Below are 11,730 nucleotides of genomic sequence, written 5' to 3'. Positions count from 1 at the left end.
GTCAGGAGGGAAATGTGTTGTGTTTGCACGAAGTGAAGCAGAGGAAAGACTGGCAGAGACTCCCTGCCCTGCCCCTGTGCCAGCACAGAGGACACAGCTGGCACAGCCCAGCCAGGCTGGACTCTGCAGCCCCCACAAAGGCTGGGATGTGCAGATCCCCAGCTGTCCTGCCCAGGACCCTGCCTGTGGAAGAAATGAGTGCTGTCAGGCATGGCCAGCCCTTGCTCTGGCTCTGGTCAGAGCAGCTCCTGCCAGCACCCAGGGCCAGCACAGAGCCCAGGCTGAGGCACCCACCCCACTGCACTGCCCAAAACAGGGCTGAGACATTCCCAAAACAGGGAATGAAACAGTGCCAGGAGCTGCTGCCCAGCTGCAGGGGGAGGCAGGTGAGGAAAACACATCCACTCCCATGCAGGGATGGATCCACCTCACCAGGGACCCACCAGTGTGTGCTGGACTGACTGAATTCCACACATTCACCCACAGGTTTATGGCCATAGATTGCTTTGTTTCCTCCATGACAAACACGTTCCCAGAAAAACACAAAGAAGGAAAGAAATCCTCTGAGGTAAGGAGCAATAGAGAGATAAGTCTGATTAGGAAGACAACTATTAATAGCAATTATGTTTTAATTACTGTGCCTAATCTTTTTGAACCAGCAGTTTCTAGCATGTCTTCTACCAAACAAAGAACTTAACACTTCTGACTCCATGTTCCATGAGCTGTAGGAAGAAAATGAGTGGATGTACTTCCAGTAGATTCACTAGCAGCTGGATATAAAATGGCTTTGAGGATATTTACATCAGCTGTGCCTGAGAGCAGGGAGAGGCAGGAGTTGCTCTGTGCGGGCTCAACGCTGCACGAGAGCACAAACAACCCCAACACTCCTCTTGTCTTGATGGCTGTTTCTCCAGGGCAAGGGAATAATGCTCCCAGGCTGCTGCCATAAAACTCTGGGCATATAAAAGGCACTGAGAAGGACATGAAATGGTCTAGACAGAGGAAAGCACTTCAATAGTGCTGGAAGGAAGCAGGGCTGTGGCTCGGAGCCAGCACTGATGTCCTGCTGCCCGGCAGTGCAGGCACAGCCCAGCCCCAGCCACGGGAGATTTCAGCTCCTCTGCACACTGACCTCTCCAGGGCAATGGGCTGCAGGACACAGCCCTCCCCAAGGGCCCCCTCAACTTACTCTGAACCAGGACAAAACAGCCAAGAAGTCAAAAAACCCCAATTCCATTGATCCCTGAGGGTCGTGGTCAGGTGCAGAATGAACCTGGAACGGTTTGGGTTGGAAGGGACCTTAAAGATGATCTAATTTCAATCCTCACTAATGTTTGCAGCAATTATAAAGCTTTAGCTGTCCTGTGGGTAGCTACTGAAGGTGAGAATTCACTTGTGGGATGAACACAACTGTATTGTGACTGCAGCTAAAGTGGATGTAAAATTCCCCAGTGAGAAACCACATTTCCCTACATAATCTCCTATGTTCAATACCACTTGGGAGCCTTTTCCCCACTGGCTTTGGGGTAAATGTTTTTGAAAACAAACTTTTGTAGGGTTAATTTTTGAAAAATACTGAAGCATAGCAAAAGCAGTTTGTAAAAACCTACCTAATGGTACATGTCAAAGGCTTTGGGAGGGAACCGTGCAGGCAGCCAGATGGTGTGACTGCAACGCTTCATCCTGTGGAAAACTGGGCTAAAAATGTAGATCACTGTCACAGAGACAGTCTTGAGGTGCAGGCTTAAGAGGCTGCACTAAAACCATCTGAGCATGACCTTTGTGAAGAGATCCCCAGGCATAATTACTCCTCTGTGGGTGCCTGCTGCTTGCTCCCCTCTTTATCCAGGCAGGTTCATGCCCTTGGTGCCTGTATGGGCTGAAGATACCTGGAGCTCTGGCAGGAGCCTGCACACAGCCCTGCCTGCACACAGCCCTGCTGCACATCTTCACACACCCTGAGTACTGGGCTGCTGAGAACTGAAGGGTTTCTTATTAAATCACTCACTCTGGAGTAACTGAATTATCTAAGTTTTAGTTGAACCAATTAACTGATACAATACATGGCTCTTGCTCTCTTAGGTGAGGAGAAGCATCTTGCTTTCTGCTCATGTCTCACTGTGAAAGTGATTTTTTTAAAACACTTTAATCTAATTAACTTGTTGAGGTTGAGAATCTGTTGAAGGCGCTCAGGTGATGAGAATGGGATTGTTGCTGTGTGTGGTGCTAAGCAGGGAGAGAAATCTCAGTGAGGATGAGGGGGATTGGAAAAATGATGCCCTTAGGACACAGTTCAAGGCGCAGGAGGTCCGGCTGGCTGACCTGCTGTCCTGCTAAAATGCAGCTGGAAAGAGAAAGCAGTCAGGAAGAAGCACTTTCAGAGTATTCTGGCTGTGGTCTCCTCCAGAGAGCAAAGCTAAATAAAGCTAAATAAAGGGATGCATGTGACTGGGACCTCAGAAATGCAGCTGAAACAGGGAAGCCAAGGATGCACATTCACGTGTTCAACCCTTCCCCATCCCAAACTGCTCCCCGTGGAAATCCAGCACTCCCTCGAGGTCTCCCTGTTCGCAGTGATGCAGCACAAAGGAGAGTCCTGAGCACACAGGTGCTCCAAACTGCAGCTGCAGCGTGCCACACGTGCAGCTCCAGGCTGCAGAGCTCTGCAGGAGCAGGGAGCCATCCCCACAGCAGTGACCTTGCACTGCTCCTCACAGGAAATCACAGCAGTGCAGGCAGGGATGAGCTCCCTGCAATCCAGCAGCCAGGGCTGGAGGCAGCACTGCACACAGAAGGGAAGGGATTGTGCTCACCCACCAGGCCAGGTGATGAGGAACACCGTTCAAGGTGCTAGAGAACACCTGTATTGAATGTAAATTATCTTCCAGGGTTTCACTCTACAAATGAATCAGAGGGAAACATCACAGATTTATTCTGGTTGGCCCATGCTATATGACAATAAATGTTATGGTAAAATACAGGATGAGGCATTATGAATGATATTCTAAATGAAATAAATAAAATAAGATGCAGATTAAGTTACACATTTGCCACTAGTGTTTACAAACATTAACTGAATCTTCCAACCTACACACTTTGGCTGATTTTAAATTAGGACAAAATAAAGGTTTTCTTCTTTCCCTTCTTGTGGCATTTGAGCTCCTGTGGCTGCACAATGACACTGGACAGACCAGCCTGCCTGGAGCAGCCTGGCTGGCACTGCTGCTGAGGACAAGGAGCCATTGATGGGGGCCAGTCAAGGTTCTGGAGGGCACACACTCACGTGTGACTCCTTTGAACACCCATGACAGAGATATGGACAATCTGAAGCGGCACTGAGGCCCTCACAAACTTCCACAACAGCCCACAGAATCACGGAATCATGGAATGCTTTAGGTGGGAAGGGACCTTAAAGCTCATCTCATTCCACTCCCTGCCACGGACAGGGACACCTTTCACGAGATGTGTCCTCAGAGGTGACTTCACTCCCTATCAATCCTGTCCCACCCAATGCCTTGCAGAGGGGGAGAGGAAAGGAGAGGCATGAGGGGTGGTCACACAAAATGCAGATGGAATTTTTGCTCCCCTGGGATTTGGAGACTCCGTGTGGATGCAGGGAAGAGATGAGGGCATTGAGGGCATCTCAGCCTCTCAGCTGCTGCATAAGCAGATTAACTTTACGTGCAGCTGATCCATGGAGAAATGGATCGGCAGGAGTCCCTGACAGAGACAGATTTCTGCCCGACTCACATTCTGCTTGCTCACAGCAAACACTGGATGATGTTATTTATGTGACCTCTCTGCTCTTCTCTCTTGCATCACTTCCCTACTTAACCTCTACCCTGGGTCGCAGCCATCTCATTAAATCAGGCCCATCACTGAAACAGCCCTGACAATCACTCCCCTTCCTGATCTCTCTGTTCCCACAGGAATGCTCTTGATGCCAACTGCTATCCTGTGGAAAAAGCATCTAGAAGGTAGAAAAGGAAACCAACTGCCGTGAAAAGCTCCATCACTGTGGTCTGGTTGACAAGGTTGGGATTGGTCACAGGATGGACTCAGTGGTCTTGGAGGTGTTTTCCAACCTCAGTGGTCCTGGAATTCTTTGATGTTGGGAGAGGGAAAGCAGCTGTGGCCACTGAGGATGTCCCCAATGCCTACCCACCCTGCTCTCCCTCTCCCAGAGCCCCACAGGACAGCAGTGCTCCCAAGGACAGCGGGATGAGGTGGCCTGGCTGCCTCCCAGCTATTTCCTCTCTCATTCCCATGCAGTGTAGCAGCTCCCATCGTAATGGATTGTCTTCAGTGCCCTCCTGGTGCTCTGGCAGGTTTGAGTCAGCTCCCCCTGAGCTGCCCAGCCCAGCAGGCTCATGGAAATTTCCTGCAGCATTCCACAGAGTGACTCCAGGCTCACAGTAGGGGAGTGGGAGCACAATTGTCCCCCTTGTTCTGCATATCTTGGCTCCGAGGCCTTAATGAGACTGAGCATTAGAAAAAATCGAGTAACAGGAGGGAAGCAATTTGGCACTTAGAGAACAACAAAAATTTTGTAGCGGATGTGTGGCACAGCACAAGGAGCAAGGGCAAGAAAGGGAAGAACCGTAGTCAGAGGGACAAGGAAATACAAATTTTCTCTGGAAGCATTGTTTAAATGATTTGTAACCTATTTTAGCACATCAAGGCCTGTTCAGTTTTTGAGTGCCCTGGGTGGACACAGTACTCAGGCCAGCTCTGACTTCCGAGGACATAAGCACTTCCCTGGACTTAATGGAACCATTTGTTCTTGAGAACGTATCCCATTTTTACCCTATGTCAGCTTTTCCTTAAGATGGCTCAATACTCCTTTTGCCTTTGCAGGAGCATCTACACAATGTCTGCTTCTATTTCCCTTAAGGCTGGAGCCCAGGGTTTCCGTGCAGTGATCCATGGCTAACAGAGCTGGAACGGACTTGGGAATCCAGCACACTAAAGCACACAGCTGGTCACTGTCCTGCTGAGGAAGGACCCAGCACATCCAGGTGTTTTGGATTCTGGAAACCGTGTCCCTGACCCACACCCAGCACTGGACTGGGACATTGCCCAGGACATCTCCTTTTGCCCCTCCTGTGCCCTGCACAGGCTGCCTGAGCTGTCAGCATTCTCTGGAAGGTTCCCAGAGAAGTCCCAGGGAAGATGATTCCTGCTGATGTGATGAGCATAATGGGAGTGGGGTTGGGTTCAGCTCCGTGCTGGAGAGCCTGTAAATATCCACTGTTCAACGGCTGTTGTTTCACTGACACCTAAATTGAATTAGAAATGCACACTTATATATAATTGAAACTATGCTAATGCACAATGCATACAGAGAGCTCTCCTAGTCCCCAGCTCGATCTACTGCTTTTCCTACACTGAAATGCTAGTTCCTCTAGAGCAATAAGGAAATCTGCCCAAAATGTGACCAAGAGTTTACCGATCAAATCCTGGGGTTCTACTCTGAAGGCAGAAAAAAACATGGAGATTCCCAAGTATGATAAAAAGTACAGGTGTTGCAATAGTAATTTGTTTTGTTTTTCCTTCAAGACAAAGGAAGGAGCTCTTAAAATATCCTTGGGAATATGAAAGCATGCTCCAAGCTCAGTCAGGCTTTGACACACACACCAACCATCTCTGATGCTCAGTTTGTGGCTTTCTTAGTCCACAAGGAAAAGCCCAAAAACCACCTAGGCCAGGAATCATAACTGTGATTAACTAACCAGTGGGCACAAACAGCACAAGGAATTGAGCTACTGAGACAGTGGATTCCTGCACTCACTACAGAGATCATCATCACCTGCTTGCAACAAATTACTCGGCCTTTTAGAGCCCTTCCCTTGGAATTGCCATTCCCAATTGCGGTAAACAGCAGCAGCCATTTGTGTGTGAGCTGGGAAAAGCACAAGAATCAGCTGGGCTCCAGCACCGCTCCTCACGGCCCACTGAGCTCTCACTGAATCTCTCAATCCTTAATAAGCATTTGGCCTTAATTGCTGATTTTATCGTGGCCCAGTACTTAGGCCATAATTGATGAACATTGTTTGCAGCGGAGTTTTATGGCTCTGCCTCGCTCCAGTGCCCGTGCAATTGGCTCTGCCATTCCTCACCATGGCACAGCGCTGCCTGGCACCATCTACTGCTGGGATGCCCGGCCATGGAATCACAGGATATCCTGACCTGGAAGGGACCCCAAGGATCATGGAATCCAACTCCTAAATCATCTCAGCTGGCGCAGGTCAGAGCAGTGCCCAGCAAGCAGAGGGAACGATCCTGTCCCAGCTCAGGTCCAGCTGCCCTGGGGACAGCACAGAGACCCTGGGGACAGTGAGGGGTGTCCCCCTGGGAGGCAGACCTCGCTCCAGCTGGACACGAGGTTCATGCTGTAAAATTCAGAATATTCTTGTCTCCTGCAGGCTTCCCGAGGACTGGAAAGGCTGCCTGCTCAAATGCATTTCCCAGCCAGTGGCACTGGCCTGTGCTCTGACCCCCAAAATATCCACCCCTGAGGAGCAGAGTCCCTCAGCATGATGAGCTTTGACTTGCTACTTTAATGTGACTTTGGGGATATGTAGTTATTAAAACAAAAACAGCAGTTCCCAGCTGTGAATCCAGAGCACAAGCAGGACAAGGTGAGATTTTTGTCCTGTGACACTGCATGTGAACCTTTACACATTTTGGCAAAACTGTTGGGGTTTTTGGTGGATGGAGCAGAAAATTCCCTGATGGAGCTGGGGATGTTTAAATGCCTTAAAATCTTGGCCTCAAGCTGTTATAAAATTTAGAATAGACAGCAACATAAAACTGCCACCAGCCCTACCAGTTCAGAAATCAATTATTTTAGCAGCACTCACATTATCAAATTAAGGTTTTTAAAAAGATGTTCTGTGCATCCAATTCCCATTTATCAGAAAGTGCCTCAGAATAATACCATGCACCAGACAGATTTTTTTAATAAGGCATACTTATTGGAGAATAATCTACTACCTGTTTGACCCATGAAATGCAGTTAACTTAGATCTACTGTACCTGGCATCATGTGGCATCTGGAGCCTTTATTACAAGGCAGTTTCAGCAACAAGAGTTGAGGAAGGGCTTCATTGTACTGGGGAGAGTGAAAACACAGAGCCCCTGCTCTTGGAATATCTGAATGTGTATACTGTAACCATAATCATCCCGGGAAAGTGAGGCCAGACATACATTTTTAAACATTTTCTTTACATTTCAAGGGCATGATCTGCAAATTGTATCATCCTGGACTCTAATTCCCCAAAATAAATCCAGTAACAATCAGCACCACACAAATACTTGGTGTGACTTCCAGAGCAATCCCATACACTCCTGGAGGCAATGGCTGTATTTGTGTTGCCTAAAAAATATTATAAAAATGCTTCCAACTAAGCTGTTCCAAGAATGTTATTGGCTGTAGTAGAGCCTCTGAAATCTGGCACAGCAACACCCCCTCAAGCTACAGTAGTCTTTTCTTTGTCCCAGGAAATCTCATGTATATTTAGCAGAGTTAAATTTAAATTATTATTTTCCTCCTCTGCTTGTGCTCCCCAGCAACAAAGAAACAGTAATTGAGGTGGATGTGTTGTGAAACCACAACATGAGACAACAGAACCTCAACTCCCTGTGTTCAAATCCTTGTCTGCACTCTGGCTGAGCTCCTTCCCAGCACACAAAACCTTTCCTTCTAGCAGCAGGGAATCACCACAAGCTCCTGCACCCACTCAGGGGCCATGGCCACCTCATCTCCAGGGATATTTTTCTTTCTGCCCCACCTCTTGCTCCCCAGGCCACCTTCTTCAGCAGCTCCTGCAAGGACCTGGCTGCAGCTCTGCTTCTCTGCAGCTCATCTCTTCCCAGGGAAATCCAGAGCAATGCCTTCCCCTGCCTGCAGCACTCCTGCTCGAAGGAAAAGGGGAATTTTGATCCCCCCACACCCACTCGGGGCATTCCCAGCCTGGTTTGCATCCCCAGGAGCTCCGTGAGCCTCAGCTCCTCCCTGAATCTCAGACAAAACCATTCCCAGTGCACCATTCACTCTCCATTCTCTCAGACGCTTCCCTGCAGGAATCACTCCAAAATCAATGCTTTGCCTTTTCAGTGATTATCCACAATAACCTATGCAAGCTCCTGCCAGCAGCTGTGGCTTCATCCTTGCTGGAAATGTCATTTGCTGTTACAGGCATTCCACCAGCCTCTTGGAGCTGCTACTAAAAATGAAAACAAACCTTCTTCTGTGGAATACTATTGAGAGAAAGCACCTTTTTCCAAAATGCCAGACTGCACTGAGCCTCCCCAGCTGCTTCCCAGGAACAGATGTGCTCCCTGCTCCTGGCCTGGGATGCAGCCTCAGGCCAATCACAGTTCCCTGGATGCAGGTCTGCTCTTTGGGCTGCCATTTGGTGAGCCAATCCCAGATGTTCCTGGGCTTGTTTTCTTAAAGCAACACGTGGGAGGTTGATTCTTATACCTCACTCCAAAGCACTTATTCTCACAAAGATTTCCAAACCCCAGTGGATAAACACAACCCCGTTTCAGCTCCAAACCCCAGTTCTGATTCCATCCCAGTCCTTCTGCAGCTGCTCCAGTGCCATCTTCACCCCCCAGAGACACAGCAAACCTTTTCCTTAGGAGTCAACAGGCCTTACCTGGCTTCTGCAGCCCAAGCTGCGCTTTTTTAGAGATGGGAAAGAGATGCCCTCAGAGCACTGAAGGCCACTCGTGGGTACTCACATGTGCTGAAATGGAAAAAGAGGAATTATTTTTACCATTCTTTCTGCAAGTGAGCACCCCAAGTGTTCACAGACACAGCTCTGGGGTGAGGAGGTCCTGGACAATTTGAGCAGCAACCTCACCCAGCAGTGCAACAATCACATTCCAGTAAAACACCCCTCCAATGCCATCCCCCTGTCAGAGCTGGGTTTTTTCCTACTTTAACTGGAGTTTTACAAATCTCCATGGAAATGCTGCTCATTTGGACAGTTGCTTGGCACACCAACAGATGGAGTATGTTAATCAGTTTTTAAGGATATGCTAAAAGTCTGGGATAATTTGAGTTCTGTGTTCAGAATGTTTGTAAAAAAACACAAACTTGTAATAGATTTTTTAAAAAGGTTTATTCTGCTACAGTGGAAGGAAACGAGATCCTAGAATCTTTAATCAGAGGCTTTTAAAATCACCAATTTTCTGTAATGCTGAATAGATTATTAAATCAGACCGTCTTCTTATCTTTGAGTTTAATTATGCACAAAAAATAAATATGGTTAAATGTATCTTTCATTTAAAATCTGCTCTGGATTCTGAAGGGATCAAAATACTTGGCTGGAACAACACCTCAGATTTTTTATTGCTTTAACTGATAAAAGTGCCACACCAGTAACAATACAACACTGGCTCTAAAAATACCACATGTGGGGCTCCTAAACTTTCCAACCTCACAGCAGGGGAAAAAAGTAAAAAGGAAACAAATAATCAGCAATTTCTTTGCAAATTGGAATGCCTGAAGGGAAGAAGAAGAAAATAAAATGTATATGATGGACTTCATCAGCAAAACCAAGCCAGGAGGATGCCCTGTCCCAGGCTGTAACAGCACAAGGGTTGAAGCAGCAGTTGCTGAGGCTCCTTTGCGTGTTTTCTCTGCTGATAAGAGCTCTCATGCTGCTGCTTAGACACCTCTGCAGCACCACCAGTCCTGAGCATTCTTCCTTGGAAAATGGCAGCACCTTCCAGAACCACTGCAATTTTACATTATCAAACTTCTGCACATTTTTATGACATCCTGGTAATACTAACAGAAAAGTAATTCAGTTACATCAGTTTTTCTTCCCTGTGATGTAGGAAGAAGGTTCATAAATGTTGGCTGGGTTACTTCTTGATTACATGAGTGGATATAAGAGTTTGCTGCTTTACTACTATTTTGTTAAATAATAAACACCTTTGTGTTCATTAATCTGGTTAGTGGCAGACAAATGGAAAGATAGGAAGGTTTTGATACAACACCAAATAAATTTTCTTCTTTGGATCCTTCACTTTCTGCATGGTAAGTACAGGGATTAAGGCTTAGTTCTTGTTCTTGCCCTGTTTCGGGATAAACAACTCCAGTGCTCCAGGGAGTGATCTCCCCGTTCATGCCAGATCGTGGGCAGAGAAGCCAAGGACCAGCCAAAATCTTGTCAGAGGCTGAGCTGAACATGCCAGAGGATACATTATTCCAACATAGTGTAAGATTACAGCCGGGGAGAGGCAGCTAGAACACCTTTCCAACCAGGAAAAGAACAGACTAGGACAGGATCACAGGGCACGGAACACAGATTAAATTAAATGGCAAATTAATTGGAAAAAGAAAACTCCCTGCTATTGCCTCAGTTCCCAGATAAGCAAAGGAAAACCAGAAAAAAATGTGCAGGGGCCAGTTCTGACCCTGAACTCTGAGGAGCTGGGCAATCAAATTCCAGAGGAGAGGGGCAAGCACCACTGAGCACTTTGTGGAGAGATTTTTGAGCTGACTCTTACAGGCTAGGACAAAACCAAAGCATGTGAAACCCATGTATAATTCTGAGCTCAAATCTGTCACATTTATATTGTATTTCCATTATACAGACAAACATTTCCTGGCTCTCAGCAGTCAGGCTGGCACAGAGTAGGTGCAGCCAGAAGGAACAAGCTGAACAGGGCAGACTTAAACCCTGCAACTACCCAGCTTCACCAGGAGGAGAAATTTGCAACGCTGGATTCGGAATGTGAATCTGCACTGCCATCTGCAGAGAGCAGGCTGGCAAATTAATGGGCCGTCAGTGTAGCGGCAATTAAACTGCCAAAGTTCAAATATTGGCATGTAAAGTATGGAATCAGGTGGGAAGAAGAAAGCTGTGACACCATCATCACAGCTGGCAATTCTGCACAATGTTTGCTGTGTCTCAGGAAGGCATTTTATAATTTATTTCTTAAATATTGTTCTTTTTGCTTCTTTTAGGGGGAAAACTGATTCCCTTCTGTTTCTCCCACCATTTACAGCTGGAGTTACTGGGGTCATGCCCAGGAGCTCAGGGACCCTCTGCAGCCCGAGGTCACAGCATGCAGCAGAACTGTGACTAAATCCCATCACAGCGAGAAAAGCCAAGCCCAAAGTCTCAGTGTGGTGAACACCTGCACACCCAACTTTGCTGGGATCTCTCACATCGAACTCTGACTTTGCTGGGATTTTTCACACCAAGCCCTGACTTTGCTGGGATCTCTCTCCCCTCACACCGAGGCAGCAGCTGCAGTCACGGCCAGAGCTGCTTCCATGTCCCAGCCCGGCTCTGTCCCATTTTCCCCTGTAAGAACCAGCAGCACAGCAACATTAACAGCTGTGAGGGATCTGCCCAGGAATAAATGCATTATCTGAGTGTTTCTGATAAAACGAACGATCCGCGGCCTCACTTCACTCCGAGGCCGGCTTTGCTCCCTCAGGAAACACCTCTCATGGCGCTCCTGCCCCAGTGCGCTCTGCTCTGGAGCCAGGCCGGGAGAGCTGGGGGTGCTCACCTGGAGAAGGGTGCAGAGAGCTGGAGAGGGACTGGGGACAAGGGATGGAGGGACAGGACACAGGGAATGGCTTCCACTGCCAGAGGGCAGGGATGGATGGGATACTGGGAATTAGGAATTGTTCCCTGAGGCTGGGCAGGCCCTGGCACAGGGCGTCCAGAGCAGCTGTGGCTGTCCCTGGATCCC

Source organism: Cinclus cinclus, chromosome 13, assembly GCF_963662255.1.
Source record: "Cinclus cinclus chromosome 13, bCinCin1.1, whole genome shotgun sequence".
Lineage (NCBI taxonomy): Eukaryota > Metazoa > Chordata > Aves > Passeriformes > Cinclidae > Cinclus > Cinclus cinclus.
This window is presented reverse-complemented; position numbering follows the sequence as displayed.